This window comes from Phycodurus eques, chromosome 1 (assembly GCF_024500275.1).
Source record: "Phycodurus eques isolate BA_2022a chromosome 1, UOR_Pequ_1.1, whole genome shotgun sequence".
Taxonomy (NCBI): domain Eukaryota; kingdom Metazoa; phylum Chordata; class Actinopteri; order Syngnathiformes; family Syngnathidae; genus Phycodurus; species Phycodurus eques.
In genome coordinates, this window is record NC_084525.1 from 45,384,446 (window position 1) to 45,401,906 (window position 17,461).

The following is a 17,461-nucleotide window of genomic DNA, read 5'->3' on the forward strand; positions in this document are numbered from 1 at the left end:
AGTCACATTCACATATACGAGCAATTTCGAGTCTTCAATCCACCTGCCATGTTTTAGGGATGTGGGAGGAAACTGGAGTACCCAGAGAAAACCGACACAGACACAGGGAGAACATGCAATCTTCACACAGGCAAAGCCAGATTTTAACCCAGGTCCTCAGAACTGTGAGGCAGATGTGCTAACCAGTCGTGCCGTCTGATGGCAAATATGCTTCCTTTTATTCTTACATGAGGCTGTGACATGGGCCTCCTTACATGTTTGCTCACTGTTTGGGTGTCTTTAATATCTCCAAATACTGGATCAGTTAGGTTTGTCCAATAAACCAGAAGTGTATTTTCAGCAAGCGTGAAAGGTTGTTTGAATTTTGATTGTCTGTAAACTGTGACGTTGCAAAGGTGTGCACCAGCGGGCTACAAAAACAGTGGCCGACTGATTGGCCACTCATGGAAACAGTTGCCAAACCATGCACACTGTGCAACAGTTCACTCAGGTTCGGCCCCGTCGCTCGTTGTGCGGGTCATCGATATCTGGGTCTGGATTTTTTTTAGCCCATTTGTGTTTTGAGCGAAGCAAGAAACTTGGTCCTGAAAGCCAAGTCTAATTTTTCAAGAATGCGTTTATGATTTGTCCTCTTGAGACATGGTCAGTGGGATTTAGAGTAGTGTTGGATATATGTCCACTGAGATGTCTGCGAATACTCCAGGATTGCTGCAACTCTATTTACAACAACCATCTTGAATTTGGTGCGCTCACTGTTCAAGTACTTTAGGACAGCCAGCCATTTCTTGCAAACTCTGAGTCTGTGTTGGTCTCCATTACAATAAGCACAAGGTTTTTGCTGTTTGTCGTTTTCCATCTTAGAGGGCACAGTGACCGTTGTGGACACTTTCTTTGGTTTGAGTGTCTCAGTTTATTATGAATTTGGTTTATGTCGTCCTTGATCCTTCATGTTTATGGTGGTTTCTTTTGTGTATCCATAGAGTGGATACAGAAGATTAAAAAGTCAATGAAATCCTTAAATGTAATTCTTCTCTTTGTTCTTTCTTGCAGACGGCAGGCTAACTTTCTCCAAGATTCTTTATGTTTGAATAGAAGTTGGTTTGCTAATGCCTTTACATTAAGTGAGTTGTCAAGGTATTCTATGTATTCAGCATCTGTCATTGTGTTAGCACAGCCCATTAGGAATAATGCGAAGGACTGAAGTGCAACAGCAAATCTGTCCAAAGTGACAAAAACAGAGAATGGGGTGGATAAAATAAAAATTAGGTAAAGAGATAGCTCGGTCATAAAACTGTGTCTCTACTCCACATTGCCTAATCAAATTACTTCTTGCTAACCACACACATCCGTCCGCCTTAAAGAGTCTTACTGTGAGTCTGTGACGTGGAAACAAGGAATGCTGGAACGCGACGACAAGGTACAACGAACTGGCAACGAGAGGGAATGAGACACGAGGTTAAATGCATGGGGTAAATAGGGTAAACGAGGCACAGGTGGGGAAGATGCTCACAGGAGCAGGTGTGTGTGAAACAGGGGGGGGAAGACAAAACCCGGAACACACACACGACAGTACCCCCCCCCCCCCTTAACGGCCGGCCCCAGACGACCCTGGATGTGCAACGTGGAAGTCCCGAATGAGCGAATCATCAATGATAAACGCAGACGGTACCCATGAACGTTCCTCAGGCCCATAGCCCTCCCAGTCCACCAGATATTGAAACCCCCTCCGACGAGACGACAACAGCCGCTTCACAGAGCAGACAGGGCCCCCATCCACAAACCGGGGGGGAGGAGGGGGCCTGGAAGGCGGGACCAGAGGGGACTCCCGGGCTGGCTTGAGTAGGCTGACGTGAAAAGCAGGGTGGACCCGCATCGACCTTGGGAGCCTCAGCTTCACGGTGACAGCGTTGATGATCTTTGTGATGGGGAAGGGCCCAACGAACCTGGGAACGAGCTTCTTGGACTCCACCCGGAGTGGAATATGTTTGGTCGAGAGCCAAACTCGCTGACCCACTTTGTAGTTCGGGGCCGGTGTCCTCCGACGGTCAGCAGCGGCTTTGTAGGACCCATCCCTGGCGCAGCAGCATCTGGCGGGCTCGCTCCCAGGTCCTCCTGCAGCGTCTCACCAAGGTTAATGCCGCTGGAACTGTGGACTCTTGGGCTATGGCAGGAAACAGAGATGGTTGGTAACCATGCACAACGTGAAAAGGCGAGTGGATGCAGAGGGGAGGGAATTGTGGGAGAATTCAACCCAAACCAGTTTCTGAGACCAGGATCGCGGCTCCTGTGAAGCGAGACATCGGAGCCCAGTCTCCAGGTCCTGGTTCAGCCACTCGGTTTGGCCGTTGGTTTCAGGATGAAACCCAGATGACAGAGTGACGGTAGCACCTATGAGATTGCAAAACTCGTTCCAAAATTGCGAAATGAATTGGGGACCCCTATCAGACACCACATTCTTGGGGAAACCATGGAACTTGAAAACCTGATTAATCATCAGCTCGGCAGTGTCTTTAGCTGAGGGGAGTTTTGGAAGTGCAATGAAGTGTGCCATCATAGAGAACCTGTCAACAACTGTAAGAATGGTGGTATTGCCTTTAGAAGCCAGTAATCCTGTCACAAAGTCTACGGAAATGTCTGACCAAGGACGTTGTGGTATTGGCAGGGATCGCAACTCCCCAGAAGGACGTTGATGAGAGGGCTTGTTAGCAGCACATACCTGGCAAGCATTGACGTAATCGATAACATCCCTCCTAACATTAGGCCACCAAAAGCGCTGTTCGACCACTGATTGCGTCTTGGCAATGCCTGGGTGACATACAGTTCGGTTTGTGTGAGCCCAGGGGATGACTCTTCCCCTTAAGGTCGGAACCACATAAAGCCTGTTTTCAGGGCAATCTTCAGGGCTAGGAGTGTTTTTCAGAGCCCCTTTAACCTCCGTTTCAATGTCCCAAACAAAAGCGGAAATAAAACATGACTTGGGCAAAATAGTCTTAGGGTCGGACAAAGAATTATTTTCGGAGAAAATACGTGACAAAGCATCTGGCTTACCATTTTTAGAACCAGGTTGGTAGGATAACGTGAAATTAAATCTAGTGAAGAACAGAGCCCATCTAGCCTGCCTCGCATTTAATCTTTTAGCCGTTTTAATATACTCAAGGTTCTTGTGATCTGTCCATACTAAAAACGCAGTCTGTGCCCCCACTCCATCAAAGCCACCTTGACTGCCAGCAGTTCACGGTCACCAATGTCATAATTTTTCTCAGTTGGGGTCAGTTTTTTGGAGGGAAAAGCACAAGGATGTAATTTATCATCCTTGAGAGATTTCTGGGAGAGCACTGCTCCTATTCCGGCATCAGACGCATCGACTTCTACCACAAACTGCTGTTTGAGATCTGGAAAAGTAAGGATGGAAGCGGAGGTAAAGCTCGACTTACGTTTTTGAAAAGCTGCCTGACAAAGTGGGTTCCATACAGCAAGTCAACAGCATAACATCCCTCCTAACATTAGGCCACCAAAAGCGCTGTTCGACCACTGATTGCGTCTTGGCAATGCCTGGGTGACATACAGTTCGGTTTGTGTGAGCCCAGTGGATGACTCTTCCCCTTAAGGTCGGAACCACATAAAGCCTGTTTTCAGGGCAATCTTCAGGGCTAGGAGTGTTTTTCAGAGCCCCTTTAACCTCCGTTCCAATGTCCCAAACAAAAGCGGAAATAAAACATGACTTGGGCAAAATAGTCTTAGGGTCGGACAAATAATTATTTTCGGAGAAAATACGTGACAAAGCATCTGGCTTACCATTTTTAGAACCAGGTTGGTAGGATAACGTGAAATTAAATCTAGTGAAGAACAGAGCCCATCTAGCCTGCCTCGCATTTAATCTTTTAGCCGTTTTAATATACTCAAGGTTCTTGTGATCTGTCCATACTAAAAACGCAGTCTGTGCACCCACTCCATCAAAGCCACCTTGACTGCCAGCAGTTCACGGTCACCAATGTCATAATTCTTCTTAGTTGGGGTCAGTTTTTTGGAGGGAAAAGCACAAGGATGTAATTTATCATCCTTGAGAGATTTCTGGGAGAGCACTGCTCCTATTCCGGCATCAGACGCATCGACTTCTACCACAAACTGCTGTTTGAGATCTGGAAAAGTAAGGATGGAAGCGGAGGTAAAGCTCGACTTACGTTTTTGAAAAGCTGCCTGACAAAGCGGGTTCCATACAGCAAGTCAACAGCACAGTCATAAGGTCTGTGGGGTGGAAGGGATTTGCCCTTGGACTTGGAAAAAATTTCTTTAATATCCTGGTAACAGGTGGGCACTTGAGATAAATCAGGATCCCCAGATGGGGTCTGTGGATTGTCCTTAGAAACATAGCCCTGAACATCACATGGCGGCTTGAAACAGTTCCGGGCGCAATTGCTGCCCCATGACATAACCTGCCCAGAGGACCAGTCAATGTGGGGGTTATGTAATTTCAAACATAGGTTCCCTAAGATAAGGTCATGATTCATGGCGTCAAAAACATGAAAACTAATGCGTTCCGAGTGAGAATCAGGAAATGTCAAAATGAGTGTTTGGGTGCGGTGATTGATCTTCCCCATAAAAATGCCGTCCGCAGCATAGGTGTTACGGTGGAGTTTTATTTCAAAGGTTCTAAGGTGCATACGTCTAACGAGGATGGAGTTGAGTAAGTTTGCGTCAGAACCAGTCAATTCATACAGGTGTATGAATTTCTTGATCAGGAGAGCATAGTGTCACTTTAGGAAGAACCCGTGTAGGGTCTTCCTTAATGAAATTCAGACTCACCTCTCCCGTGCCCTTGCTACCGGTACCGGCAACGTTGACGTGACAGTTGCTCACTGAATGACCCAACTGACCGCAGTAGAAGCACCGCCCTTCCCTCAGCCGGCGTTGACGTTCCTCAGGAGAGAGATGGAACCTGCCCAGTTGCATGGGTTCATCCGTGGGGACGCTAGCCAGTGGGTTGAGACCGGAACCAGGGGATCTGCCTTGGTTTGGCTGGTCACCGAGGCTCGTCCTTCAAGTGCGCGGTGAGGCAGCCCTCCGCCGATCTCCATCCAGCTCGCGATCCAAAAGCCTCTTGTCGATTTTTACGGCGAGAGCGATGAGTGTCCAAGTCGGTCGGCAGGTCTAAGTGGGATTAAATGATCCTTGACGGCGGGGGATAGTCCTTGAAAAAAGGCATCGAGTAGCGCCCGATTATTCCAATGACTCTCAGCTGCTAGAATGCGAAACTCAATCGCGTAATCTGACACCCTGCGCTTGCCTTGTTGTAAGGTGACAAGGGAGCGAGCTGCCTCACGATCTGGAGTGGAAAATGGAAAAATTTGCTCCATAGTCTTTACGAAAAAAGCCCATGAATGACACGCGGCGGAATTGCGGCTCCATTCAGCAGTAGCCCACGCCTCTGCACGACCAGTCAGGTGGGAAATGACGAAAGCAATTTTTGCCCGCTTGGTGGGGAAGGCAGCTGCCTGCAGCTCAAAGTGGAGTTCGCACTGCGTGATGAACGGCTTAATGTTCCCAGAATTTCCAGAGAACCTCTCCGGTCGAGAGAGCTGTGGGCAGACAGCAGCGGAGGTGGCAGGTGGCTGCATGGTGACTGCTTCACATGGAAATACCTTGGCGGTATTGGGTGTGGTGCCAACTGGTTCCTTCTCTTGAATAATTTTCATAAGAAGTTCAAACTGTGAGGCCACGTATATATTGTCCTGATGCCTTGATAGTCCCTCTAGATGAAGGTGGAGGGCAGCAATCTGCTCATCCTGGTTCGAGAGGCGTTGACCCTACGCTTGAAGGGCTTTGCGCATCGGGTCTGAGTCTGCTGGGTCCATGTTATGGCCAGTTCGTTCTGTCATGAACGGAACAGAGGATAGGACCCAAAAATGCACGACTCCAAAACAAATGGACAGTTTCCAAAAAGAGAGGTTTAATAGACGGGCATAGGTCGGTACACAGGCAGGCAATCCAAGAAAGGCAACAGTATCCAAAAACATGAGGCAAAGAGGCAAGGTCGATAATCGGAACAGGGTCAAGTCTTACTGTGAGTCTCTGACGTGGAAACAAAGAATGCTGGAACGCGACGACAAGGTACAACGAACTGGCAACAAGAGGGAATGAGACACGAGGTTAAATACAATAGGTAATTAGGGTGAACGAGGCACAGGTGGTGAAGATGCTCACAGGAGCAGGTGTGTGTGAAACAGGGGGGAAGACAAAACCCGGAACACACACACATGACAGGTACATCAGTAAATCAGAAACCCATTACATGTTCTTCAATTTTATTGAAACTATATGAAATGTTAAACCTTTTAAATTATCTACATATTTAAATGCAATGAATTTAAATTATTAACTTTTACTCTGTAAATATTTCCTACTATCATTACAACTTGTAAATAATGTAAATTGTCCCTTTTTTGTCATAACAGACTTAAACCACTTTTTCTCCATATATTAATTAACTTAAATCATACAGCGACAGTATGTCTGAAAAGTAATTTCAAAATAGTTTTGAATATTGTCTTTCATTTATATAATAACACCTGATTTAAAAGTAAAATCAAATATAGAATGAAAAACTGCTGTCGACTATATGCTCTACATACTGTATTTTTTGTGATATGGATGTTAGTCGCGTAGATTAGGCCAATACAGGCAGCAATTGAGTCGGTTTAATCCCCACAAATGATCTATAATATTTTAGACACCTTCATGCTGCAAAGCACCAGAGATAGAAAACAGGTTATTTATTGATTACCATGCCATGTTGAGGCTAATCGCTCAGAAGCAAGTTATCAAGCAAGTACACAGTGCCAAATAATTGGATTTGCAGATGTTGGAGCATACAGTATCTGCAAACATTGGAGCAAGTCACAATGTTGAAAGTTGCAAGTCAGTCTGAACCGTCAAGTTTCAAGCAAGTCCCAAGTTACTGTGGCAAAAATTATGAAAATTGAGCCGGACGATAGCATGTCAATTCATTACTTGATTAAAGCAAGTCAAAACAGTCACACATATGTTCCGTTACAACATATATGGGCGTGATAAAATGTTTTTTGACTGATCATAATACAAAAAAGTGCATTTGCACCTATAAAAGCTAAATGAACAACAATTTAAGAGTATGAAATGAAATATAGGCTGTTATATATACTGTACATTATTATTTCCTTACATTTGCATGTTTAAAACTACCAATGCAGTAGCTGGAACTAAACATGTAACCATCAGCTTAGCAATTACATACGTTACTTTTGTAGCCCATCTGTTTCCCCAAATACAGTATATTCATGTGTGTGAATGGTTAAATGAGAGACATTAACTTTGTATGCTTAGTACATTGCTGCTTTATGAAGTTCAGTCCATTATCTAGTTTCAGTTTACAGATCGAGCTGCCACATCAAATATGGCGGACAAGCAGATGTCCCACCAACGAAAGGTGGTGTGTATACGTGCCTATCTTTGTTAACAAGTACACAATTGTGTTTTTTGAATGGCATAGTTTCCAGTATCGGTCTCCACGTTGTCCATCATTTTAAGTGTCATGTCAATTCAGCCCCTCCTGGAACCATCACCTTATCTTGGTGGAGGGGTTTGTGTGTCCCAATGATCTGAGGAGCTAAATTGTCTTGGGCTTCATGCCCCTGGTAGGGTCACCCATGGCAAACGGGTCCTAGGTGAGGGACCTTGGGAAAGCATGGCTCAAAAAACACCGATGATGAATAAAATGAATGGATGTAGGTTTGCCGTGCCCGGACACGGTTCACCAGGGCTCCCCTCTGGAGCCAGGCCTGGAGGTGGGGCTCGAAGGCGAGCACCTAAGGGCTGCGCCTGTACCCATGGGGCCTGGGCAGGTACAGCCCGATAGGGTAATGTGGGTCCCCCTTCCCATGGGCTCACCACATGTGGGCGGGTCCATACGGGTCAGGTGCAGTTTGAGCTGGGCAGTGGCCGAAAGGATGGACCTTGGCGATCCGATCCCCGGCTACAGAAGCTGGCTCTAGGGACGTGGAATGTCACCGCTCTGGCAGGGAAGGAGCCCGAGCTGATGTGTGAGGTTGAGAAGTTCCGACTAGATATAGTCGGGCTCGCCTCCACACACGGCTTGGGCTCTGGTACCAGTCCTCTTGAGAGGGGTTGGACTCTCTTCCACTCTGAAGCTGCCCACGGTGCGAGGTGCCGAGCAGGTGTGGGTATACTGATTGCTCCCCGGCCTGTACATTGGGGTTCTCCCCGGTGGACGAGAGGGTAGCCTCCCTCCGCCTCTGGGTGGGAGGACGTGTTCTGATTGTTGTTTGGTGCCTATGCACCAAACAGCAGTTCAGAGTACCCACCCTTTTTGGAGTCCTTGGAGGTGGTGCTGAAGAGCTCTGCCGAGGCGGCTGGCCGGAGCTGTGGCCGTAAGGTCGTGGTTGACACATCTCTGCAACATCGCGTGGACATCAGGGTCAGTCCCTCTGGATTGGCAGACTGGGGTGGTGGTCCCACTTTTTAAGAAGGGGGACTGGTGGGTGTGTTCCAAATACAGGGAGATCACACACCTCAGCCTCCCTGGTAAGGTCTATTCATGGGTGCTGGAGACGAGGGTCGGTGGGGAAGTCAAATCTCTGATTCAGGAGGAGCAGTGTGGTTTTCGTCATGGCCGTGGAACAGTGGAGCAGCTCTACACCCTCGGCAGGGTCCTCGAGGGTGCATGGGAGTTCGCCCAACCAGTCTACATGTGTTTTGTGGACTTGGAGAAGGCGTTCGACTGTGTCCCTCGGGGAGTCCTGTGTGGGGATGCTTCAGGAGTATGGGGTGCCGAACCCCCTGATACGGGTTCGGCACCTGTACGCCCAGTGTCAGAGTTTGGTCCACATTAACAGCAGTAAGTCGCACTCGTTTCCGGTGAGGGCTGGACTCCGCTAAGGCTGGCCTTTGTCACCGATTCTGTTCATAACTTTTATGGACAGAATTTATAGGCGCAGCCAAGGCATAGCGGGGATCCGGTTTGGTGGCCTCAGTATTGGATCTTTGCTTTTTTTCAGATGATATGGTTCTGTTGGCTTTATCAAGCCGTGATCTCCAACTCTCACTTGAACAGTTCGCAGCATAGTGTGAAGCGGCTGGGATGAGAATCAGCACCTCCAAAACTGAGACCATGATCCTCAGTCGGAAAAGGGTGGAGTGGCCTCTCCAGGTCGGGGATAAGATCCTGCCCCAAGTGGAGGAATTCAAATATCTTGGGGTCTTGTTCACGAGTGAAGGAAGAATGGAACGGGAGATCGACAGGTGGATCGGTGCAGCTTCTGCAGTGATGCATACTTTGTATCGGTCTGTTGTGGGGAAGAAGGAGCTAAGCCGAAAGACGAAGCTCTCTATTTACCGGTCAATCTACGTTACTACCCTCACCTATGGTCACGAGCTGGTCGTGACCGAAAGAACAAGATCCCGGATACAAGTGGTTGAAATTAGTTTTCGCCGTCAGGTGTCCGGGCTCTCCCTAAGAGAGAGTGTGAGAAGCTTGGTCATCCGCGAGGGGCTCAGAGTAGAGCCGCTGCTCCTTCACATTGAGCGGAACCAGCTGAGGTGGCTTGGGCATCTGTTCAGGGTGCCTCCTGGACGCCTCCCTGGTGAGGTGTTCCGGGCACGTCCCACTGGGAGGAGACTCCGGATAAGACCAAGGACACCCTGGAGATACTACGTCTCTCGGCTTGCCTGGGAACACCCCGGGATTGACTCGGAAGAGCTGGAGGAAGTGGCTGGGGAGAGGGAAGTTTGAGCTTCCCTGCCAAGCTACTGCCCCGCAACCGGACCTCGAATAAGCGGAAGAAAATGGATGGATGGATGGATGGGTGGCGGGATTTTCATCATCATCATCATCCTTAACAGCACGGCACCCAATGCATCCAACTGTCAAACAAGCTACAAAATCTCCGCCAACCGCGGCAAATCAGCACATGCAACACTTCGAAACAAACAGTCCCCAATGGAAAAGTGGCAATACATCCAAACGGTGTAAAATTTGACAAACTACACAGAAGGATTAAACAAACATATTGCTTCTGTGATGCGTTGCTTTCGTAGCTTGCATTTCCTCAGTGACGGCAATAAGCTGTGGCTTCTCCATGAATGGCTGAAATAATTTAAAAGTGAGCCAGACCTCACTTACCTCAGGCTCCCCAGTTCTTTAGAGCTAAGGGAGTCCTGACCAGCTCTCCGTTTAAAGGATTAAAGCTTTTTGTTGGTCCTGCGTATTACACAGTGAACCGTAACCAGTGACGGGAGCTTGCTTAAGCTGGTGTTGAGGAACACTCGCCTAGGTTCTCACAGCCAAATATGAAGCGTCGGCCCCGCTTAAATTAGGCTTTTCTAAATAAAGTAACCTATTTTTTTTTTATTTGGTATTAAATAAATCTCTTACCACGTTTCTTTAAGGCCGCTCTCCCCCTTCTAGTCTGGAGTACTTGTTATGACCTAGGTTTAATTAGGCGGTCTTGATACGACAGCCAGGACCCGTGGTAACTTTGTTATTAAATATGCTAACATTGACAACACTGCACTAATCATTGTTATGAGAAAAGGAAAGGACATTTTTATATGTATAGAAAAGGGTAATTTAATTGACAGAATCTTTTATTGACTCAATTGTGGCGACTGCTATCAGTGAAAAGCCACAGAGAGGCTTAAGCAGGCTCGTAACTCTATGATGTTATCAGGTTTAAACAAATCCTGAAGTCCAGGTGATGGTGAAGATGTTTAATACAGAAGAAGAAAAAAAAAGATTAATTATAGAATACCTGGGGATTTAACGTAATTTAACATGATTTGATGGTCAACAGAAAATATCAGAACTTCACTAAAACACTATGTTCCAGTGTCCCGCCCCTGGTGAACCCTGTGTCAATTGCTGGAAATAATATTTAGTGCCTTAATTCAGCGGCACGGTGGACGACTGGTTAGAGCATCAGCCTCACAGTTCTGAGGACCGGGGTTCAATCCCCGGCCCCGCCTGTGTGGAGTTTGCCATGTTCTCCCCGTGCCTGCATGGGTTTTCTCCGGGCACTCCGGTTTCCTCCCACATCCCAAAAACATGCATTTATTGGAGACTCTAAATTGCCCGTAGGTGTGAATATGAGTGCGAATGGTTGTTTGTTTGTATGTGCCCTGCGATTGGCTGGCAACCAGTTCAGGGTGTACCCCGCCTCCTGCCCTATGATAGCTGGGATAGGCTCCAGCACGCCCGCGACCCTTGTGAGGAGAAGCGGCTCAGAAAATGGATGGATGGATGGATGCCTTAATTCAAATCTAAGCCCCGACAAAGTGTTAATCGTCTCGCCTAAATCTCCTCCTTGTGTGTTTCAGTTGCAGCAAAGCATGCAGTGCAGCCTCCCAAACCAAGGCCTCAAACTGAGATGGCTAATGCCGGACAAGCACAGAAAACTCTTTCACGCGGAAAAGAAGATCAGTAATGGTTCTGGAATAAATTAGGTTGGAATTGTCATGTATCTGAAAAGGTCATACTGTAAGAAAAGTATCCATGTAGAATTCTTGTTCACATTTTTGATCTGAGCCAAATATTGAACTATGAAAAATAAAACAATTGTTTTCGTTTTTGTGCATGAGAGTAATAAGGGAAGTTAATTAATTTGTCACTTTTTCTTTTTTGATATCTAATAGTTTTCAATCATATTTGTCTGCCATTTTGGAGGTTGAGATCTGGAGGATAAGCTTGGCTACATCCTCGATACAGCGAAAACGAACAAATTAAATGACGTGTTTGTTTTTATTCGTTCATTCTCACAATTCAAACATCTCTCACCGGCTAACTGTGCAAAGACAAGCGGAAATAGAACTAAGACTGTTTCACGTAAAAGTAGAGTTTACGGTTTAAACAAACAAACAAAAAAAATTGTCTTTATATGTTAAAACTGTATGACCTGACATGAGAACATTATTAAAATGATCTTGTAAAAAATCAGCTCTCTCTGGCCCCATTTTATGACGCTAATTTAATTTTAATTATTATTTTACAACTGGGCATGGCGTAACAAGAATAGCTAACCGTTGACTGTAGAGATAGGAGTCAAAGGCCAAACAGTCTGTCAAGCTTTTGTTCACATGCACCATCATGCTGCACAGAGCCTTGGGGGACACAACAGCCTTGCACAAAAGGAGACTATTAGAGTTTCTTGGCCAGAATATTTAACTGGTTAGCAACACAAATTAAAGTGCCTGTAAAACGACCCAATACATTTCTTGTAGATTTGACACAACACAGAGAATAGTATTGTTAACAACCCTGCCAAATTTGAATGAAATTTTTAAAAACAAATCACCAACTATATATACTAAAGCTCAAAAATCATGAAAAATAGAGCCCACCCTCGAGCTGCAGGTTTGTGTGCCCTTGTCTGCGGAGGTGTTGGAGATGAGCTCTACCTGTCAATCAAACACGTTCGTTCGCACACTGTGCTTAAGCATCTGTAGTCAGCTACTGGTTGAAAAACATTTGTCGCTGTGTTTAATAAACAGTTACTGTGTCTCTGGACCAACACACAACAACACCGAGAGAGATGCTGACGTACTAGAGGCCCGCTGGGGTCAAGCGAGTTTTTTATTTATTTATTTTTTGTCCTGTTCGGCTGTTAGGTCAAGCAGAATGGAGGATGCCTGAACAATTTTACTGTGCCACAGTGGAGTTTTTAAGCTCCCGCTGTGGTTTCTTAGTATTATAATTGAACAACTGAAGTGTGGTGGGAGTGACTATGTAAATTATAAAAGTCTATAGGAAGTGAGTGTGAGTGAGGGAATACCCAAGCAATTCGCATATTCATGAGTTATTTGTCGCAATAAGTGAGTGGCCCCACACCCAGCGAAAAAGTCCCAGGGGTGTGTGGCAGTGGACACATGCAAGTGAATTGACACTGTTTTGCATGCACCAAGACTGACAGAAGCGTCCCGTAATTGCTGTGCCTGCACCGCGGAGGCTGAGGACCCCACCCAATCAATCGAGAGGCGGGATCGGGCCCAGGATTCCACCCGAGAGCAGCCCGGCGGAGGGGATATGTCCCACGCTGAGGGACCCGGGCCATCTGCCGGCCCCACCGAGGCGCCCCGACAACCGGCCAACCGGAGGAGGCCACAGGGACCCAATGCCAACTCCCCAGCCAGCTAACGTGACGAGTAATGATTGTGAATATTTATTAGGGAGGTCGATTATGCTTAAGTCGCCAAGTATGCACAATCTTGGGGAAAGTGGAATCCTGAAATTCAAAATATAAGAGAGTTTCTGTGTAACCGAAGACCAAAAGCATTGAACTGGTGTGCATTCCCATATTGCATGAAAATAGGTGTCTGGGGTAGTTTTGGTGGATTGTGCGCATATATCAGATGGAGTGAAGCCCATTTTATGCATAGTGTACTCAGTAAAGTGTGTTCTATGGAGCACCTCATATTGTATAAGATGTAAATTTATGTTTTTTGTCATTCTAAATGTATTGTTACATATCTGTATCCAGTAGCTATGGTCATTGGACATGGAAAGGACTTCTTCCCATTTAGTGATTGGTAAGTGCATTGATTTAGTGCATGAAATTAGATTAGAAACTTTTGAAATATTTCTTTTACTTTACGGAAGAAACTTCACTATTTGCTTGACAAACTGCAGCAGTTCGAGGGTTGAAGAAAGTTTCCGCCTGTTATTTGGAATTCTTGGAACAGTTCATCACGTGTCTTAAAAACATTGTTAAATAGTTGTTGTAGGTGGTCAATTCCATGTTGTTGCCATGTGCTAAAATGAAGGGGTATATTATTAATTTCGAAATCTGGATTATGACAGATTGGGGGGAGCATACTGGGAGCTAATTGAGATCCTGTAGATTGCAAATCTTTCCACCAAGCCATTAAGGTGGATCGCTTACTGGGTTCTTGAAGCATTTATGGCGTTTAAGACTTGTGGAAATAAATAGGAGTTTTGGGAGATTTATCTGTTGCAGTCTATTTTTCCAATTCTAGCCAAGAATCATACTCCTCATTGTGGTGCAAACATTTGATGAGGTATTGTAATTGGTTAGCTCAACAATAGTGTTTAAAGTTGGGAGTATTTAGGCCTCCCTCCTGTATACTTTTCTGAAGAGTGGATAGACTAATTCTATTTTTCTTATTTTTTTAATTAAAATGTAGTACAGCAGAATCTAATGTTTGAAACCATTTAAATGTGGTGTTAAATGGAATCAATGAGAATAAATAATTTATTTGAGGTAAGGTTTCATTTTTATTGTGGCTATTCTTCCCAGTAGTGATATTGGAAAGTTATTCCAGCGTCTTAAATCAGATGAGATTTTTTTCCAGAAGTGGTGTGTAATTTAGATTGGTTAAGTTTTGTCGAAATATGAATACCTAAATACTTAATGTTTCCTATAGGAATGGGGTAATCTGGAATTTGACCTGTAGGAGTCCATGAGTTTGCTATTGTTGGATTTATCTTACCCAACATTATAATGAATAGACACAAAAGGAATGAAGACGCTGGTCTCTTTACTCATGAGGAGGGCGCATGGGAGATTGTTCAGGTTACAGCCTCTCAACACGCTCTAAACAATCTCCCCCGTCGCTCCGACATTTATTTGAAAACAGGAGGGTTTTACAAGATATAATGTTCTAAGCACTAAGACACAACATAAATCATGGGAAACTTACGGTCGAGGGTCCAAATGGGACACTCGTTATTGGTTCGCCGATTATCATGTTGTTTTGTTAGCCCCTTTCGCAACAGTATCGTTGGGATTTCTCATCTTGTGTCTTTCGCACGGACACAACACAAAACATGGGACCAGACCAACACCTGCCACGTCCCCGACCACATCCGATCACGTCCTTGGTCAAGGCGCCCTTCCATCGGATGATGCTGAGTCATCTTCTTGAAGGCGAGACATCTTTCTTTCTAAAAATTGTCCATAATACTAATGCAAGCTACAATACAAAATACTAATGCAAGCTAAGCAAATAAATGATAACTTATAAAATATATCTAACATTTCCCTCCTGTTTATCATGTATTTGCACAAATTCTCATATCATCTTACAGTCACTTCATTTCGATTTTTAACTGTAGAATCATTTGTATGAAACAAATACATTTACACTCAGAGTAAATTTGTCATACATGAAATGTTGTAGTTTAAACATCGTAATCATCTGGATCAGAAAACAAATCAGTTAAAGCAAAATCATCATCATCATCATTATCTTTATCATCAAATAGTAATGGATACATCAGCTCCATACGTTTCTCCATGGGGGTTATGACTGTGGTGATTAATTTACTGATTAATGCCCGAATGCATGGGATACAACAACATCCACAAAATGTCAGAATGGCTGCAAAAACAGCAATTGATATAAATATTGGTGAAATTAGGCTTTTATATTTACCAAAAACGTCCATCCAGCTGTCCCACAAAGAAGTGTCTACCCCAGAGTGGCTCTTCATCTTGTGATTGAGGGTCCGTAGACCATCGATGGCTCTGGTCAAGCCATCCGCAGCAGTATTGTTTGGAATGTATGTACAACATTGTTCTCCAAACATACCGCAAACACCTCCCTCTCTTGCGAGGAGCATGTCGACAGCTATGCGGTTCTGGAACGTCATTAAAGAGGTAGCCTTGAGCTGCTCATGCACAGCTTCCAACCCACTCTGAGTCCAATTTCCTAATCTCTGTACATTGAAGTGGATATAGTTTATCCTATCAACAGTTTTATTAATCGTACACCACCAGCATATGAAAGACTCAAATCCTCCTGCAACTTGGTCAGCCAATTTGTATTGATTTGGAACCCCACGAGGAACACCTATGGCGTCGATGTACGTCGGATTATTTTGCCCCTGCCAGGACAAATCTCTTTTTTGTCTATGTTCTAAATTAGACAAAAACATTGGTGCCCTTTCCATTAAATCTTGAACAGGCATAGGGTATACTGACACAGGCAATATCAAAGTGATAATAGCGCACAATCCAGATATATCTTTAGGTAATCTATCAAACAGTCTATCATCTCCGCACCACCACCAGATGTCGCTCCGTGATACTGGCATAAAATTTGGTCCGACTTTTAAGGTTACTTTAGACTGTGTGTCGTTAAGTGGTCCTATTTTTTTTTTTTTTGCCTTTACTAATCATGTTTATACAAGTGAAATTATTTGGTGCTACTAGAGTAGAAAACATCGGTTTGTGTTTATCTGCTTCTGTTACGGGATATATAGGATCCCATGATTTACACCTCTCAGTTGGTACAGTAGCGTTCATTAATGGAATAATACAATCTTGTGATAATTGTGCCGGAACTATGCGCAACAAAGGCCTGGGACCCATGCAAACCACACAATCTTTTCTCGCTACATTTGCTGCTTGTTCCACCAATAGTAACCAATTGTTATTTTGTCGTGAAACTCCTGTGACTACAAGGAACCAATCATCAGTAGTTATGTTGTTAACCATTAAAATGTATCCACCTTTCTTTGAAGTTTTCAATGGCATTTCTGGTTTAACACGGTTCCCATAACACAATGCTACTTAGAAGTGGGGATCTTTTGCGCGAGAATATGCCCACAAACTCACCATTAAACACACTGGGTGACTTGATTTGTATTTCAATATTAAACTATGGGCCGTTTTGCTTAGGTTAAACTTCTTTCTATGTTCTTTTGCTGCTTTTAATGACCAACTGGACCAATCATAACCTGTTTCACCAATGAGGTGTTCCCATCCAAAGCCTATAGATGCATACCAGTCATATTCATATCCCCAATTCTGCCCATTCTCTTGAGCATCATTGGTGAGAGCCGCATATGGAATTATGATTAAAGTATCTTGATTTTGGGGGGCACAAAATATTAAACTGTTTTGCCGCATTTGGAGGTCATGCCCACAGTTCTGATCATCAGCTGTACTCCTTTTGATACGAGTTAGTGATTCAAAATTTTTTATTATTGGGTTGGTCATATTGGTCCAGTTAGTAGGTGATTTCCTATCTAAAAAATGCGTTGTATCATTTAGGGTGGGACGTCCCATGTACCACATAAACAAAACCAACACTATAGTAGCCAAAGTTGCTGCGTAACAGCTTATCGAATCTCGTAACCAACATGGGTGTGCCATTCTGCTGAGTTCTCACTAAACGGGTTGGTGTCTTTTTTCTTCACTGACCAGCAAGCGTTTTCAGAATCTACACATCTGCTCCCGCTCCGTTATCAGACTTTTGCTCACCTTCCCTATTTGAGTACTCAGCTGAAATGACTCTTTTACAGTGTGTTAAATGAACCCACGTATTTCTTTCTGCTATTTTTAGGGCTGTTGGAGTTGTCAATAACACTTGATACGGTCCTTCCCACTTTGGTGAATGCCAGTTCTTCTTTTTGATGCTTCGAATTAGGACCCAGTCTCCCGGTCCAACCAAC

General features: G+C 44.8%; 1 long non-coding RNA gene across 1 annotated transcript in view; it reads left to right on the forward strand.

Moving 5' to 3' along the window:
* LOC133396327 (uncharacterized) overlaps positions 1–11,941 on the forward strand; it is a 69,486-nt gene extending 57,545 nt beyond the window's left edge. Inside the window, exon 3 of the long non-coding RNA XR_009767358.1 lies at positions 11,368–11,941. This is a non-coding gene — a long non-coding RNA (uncharacterized LOC133396327). The remainder of the gene's footprint in view (positions 1–11,367) is intronic.
* The last annotated feature ends 5,520 nt before the right edge of the window (positions 11,942–17,461 follow it).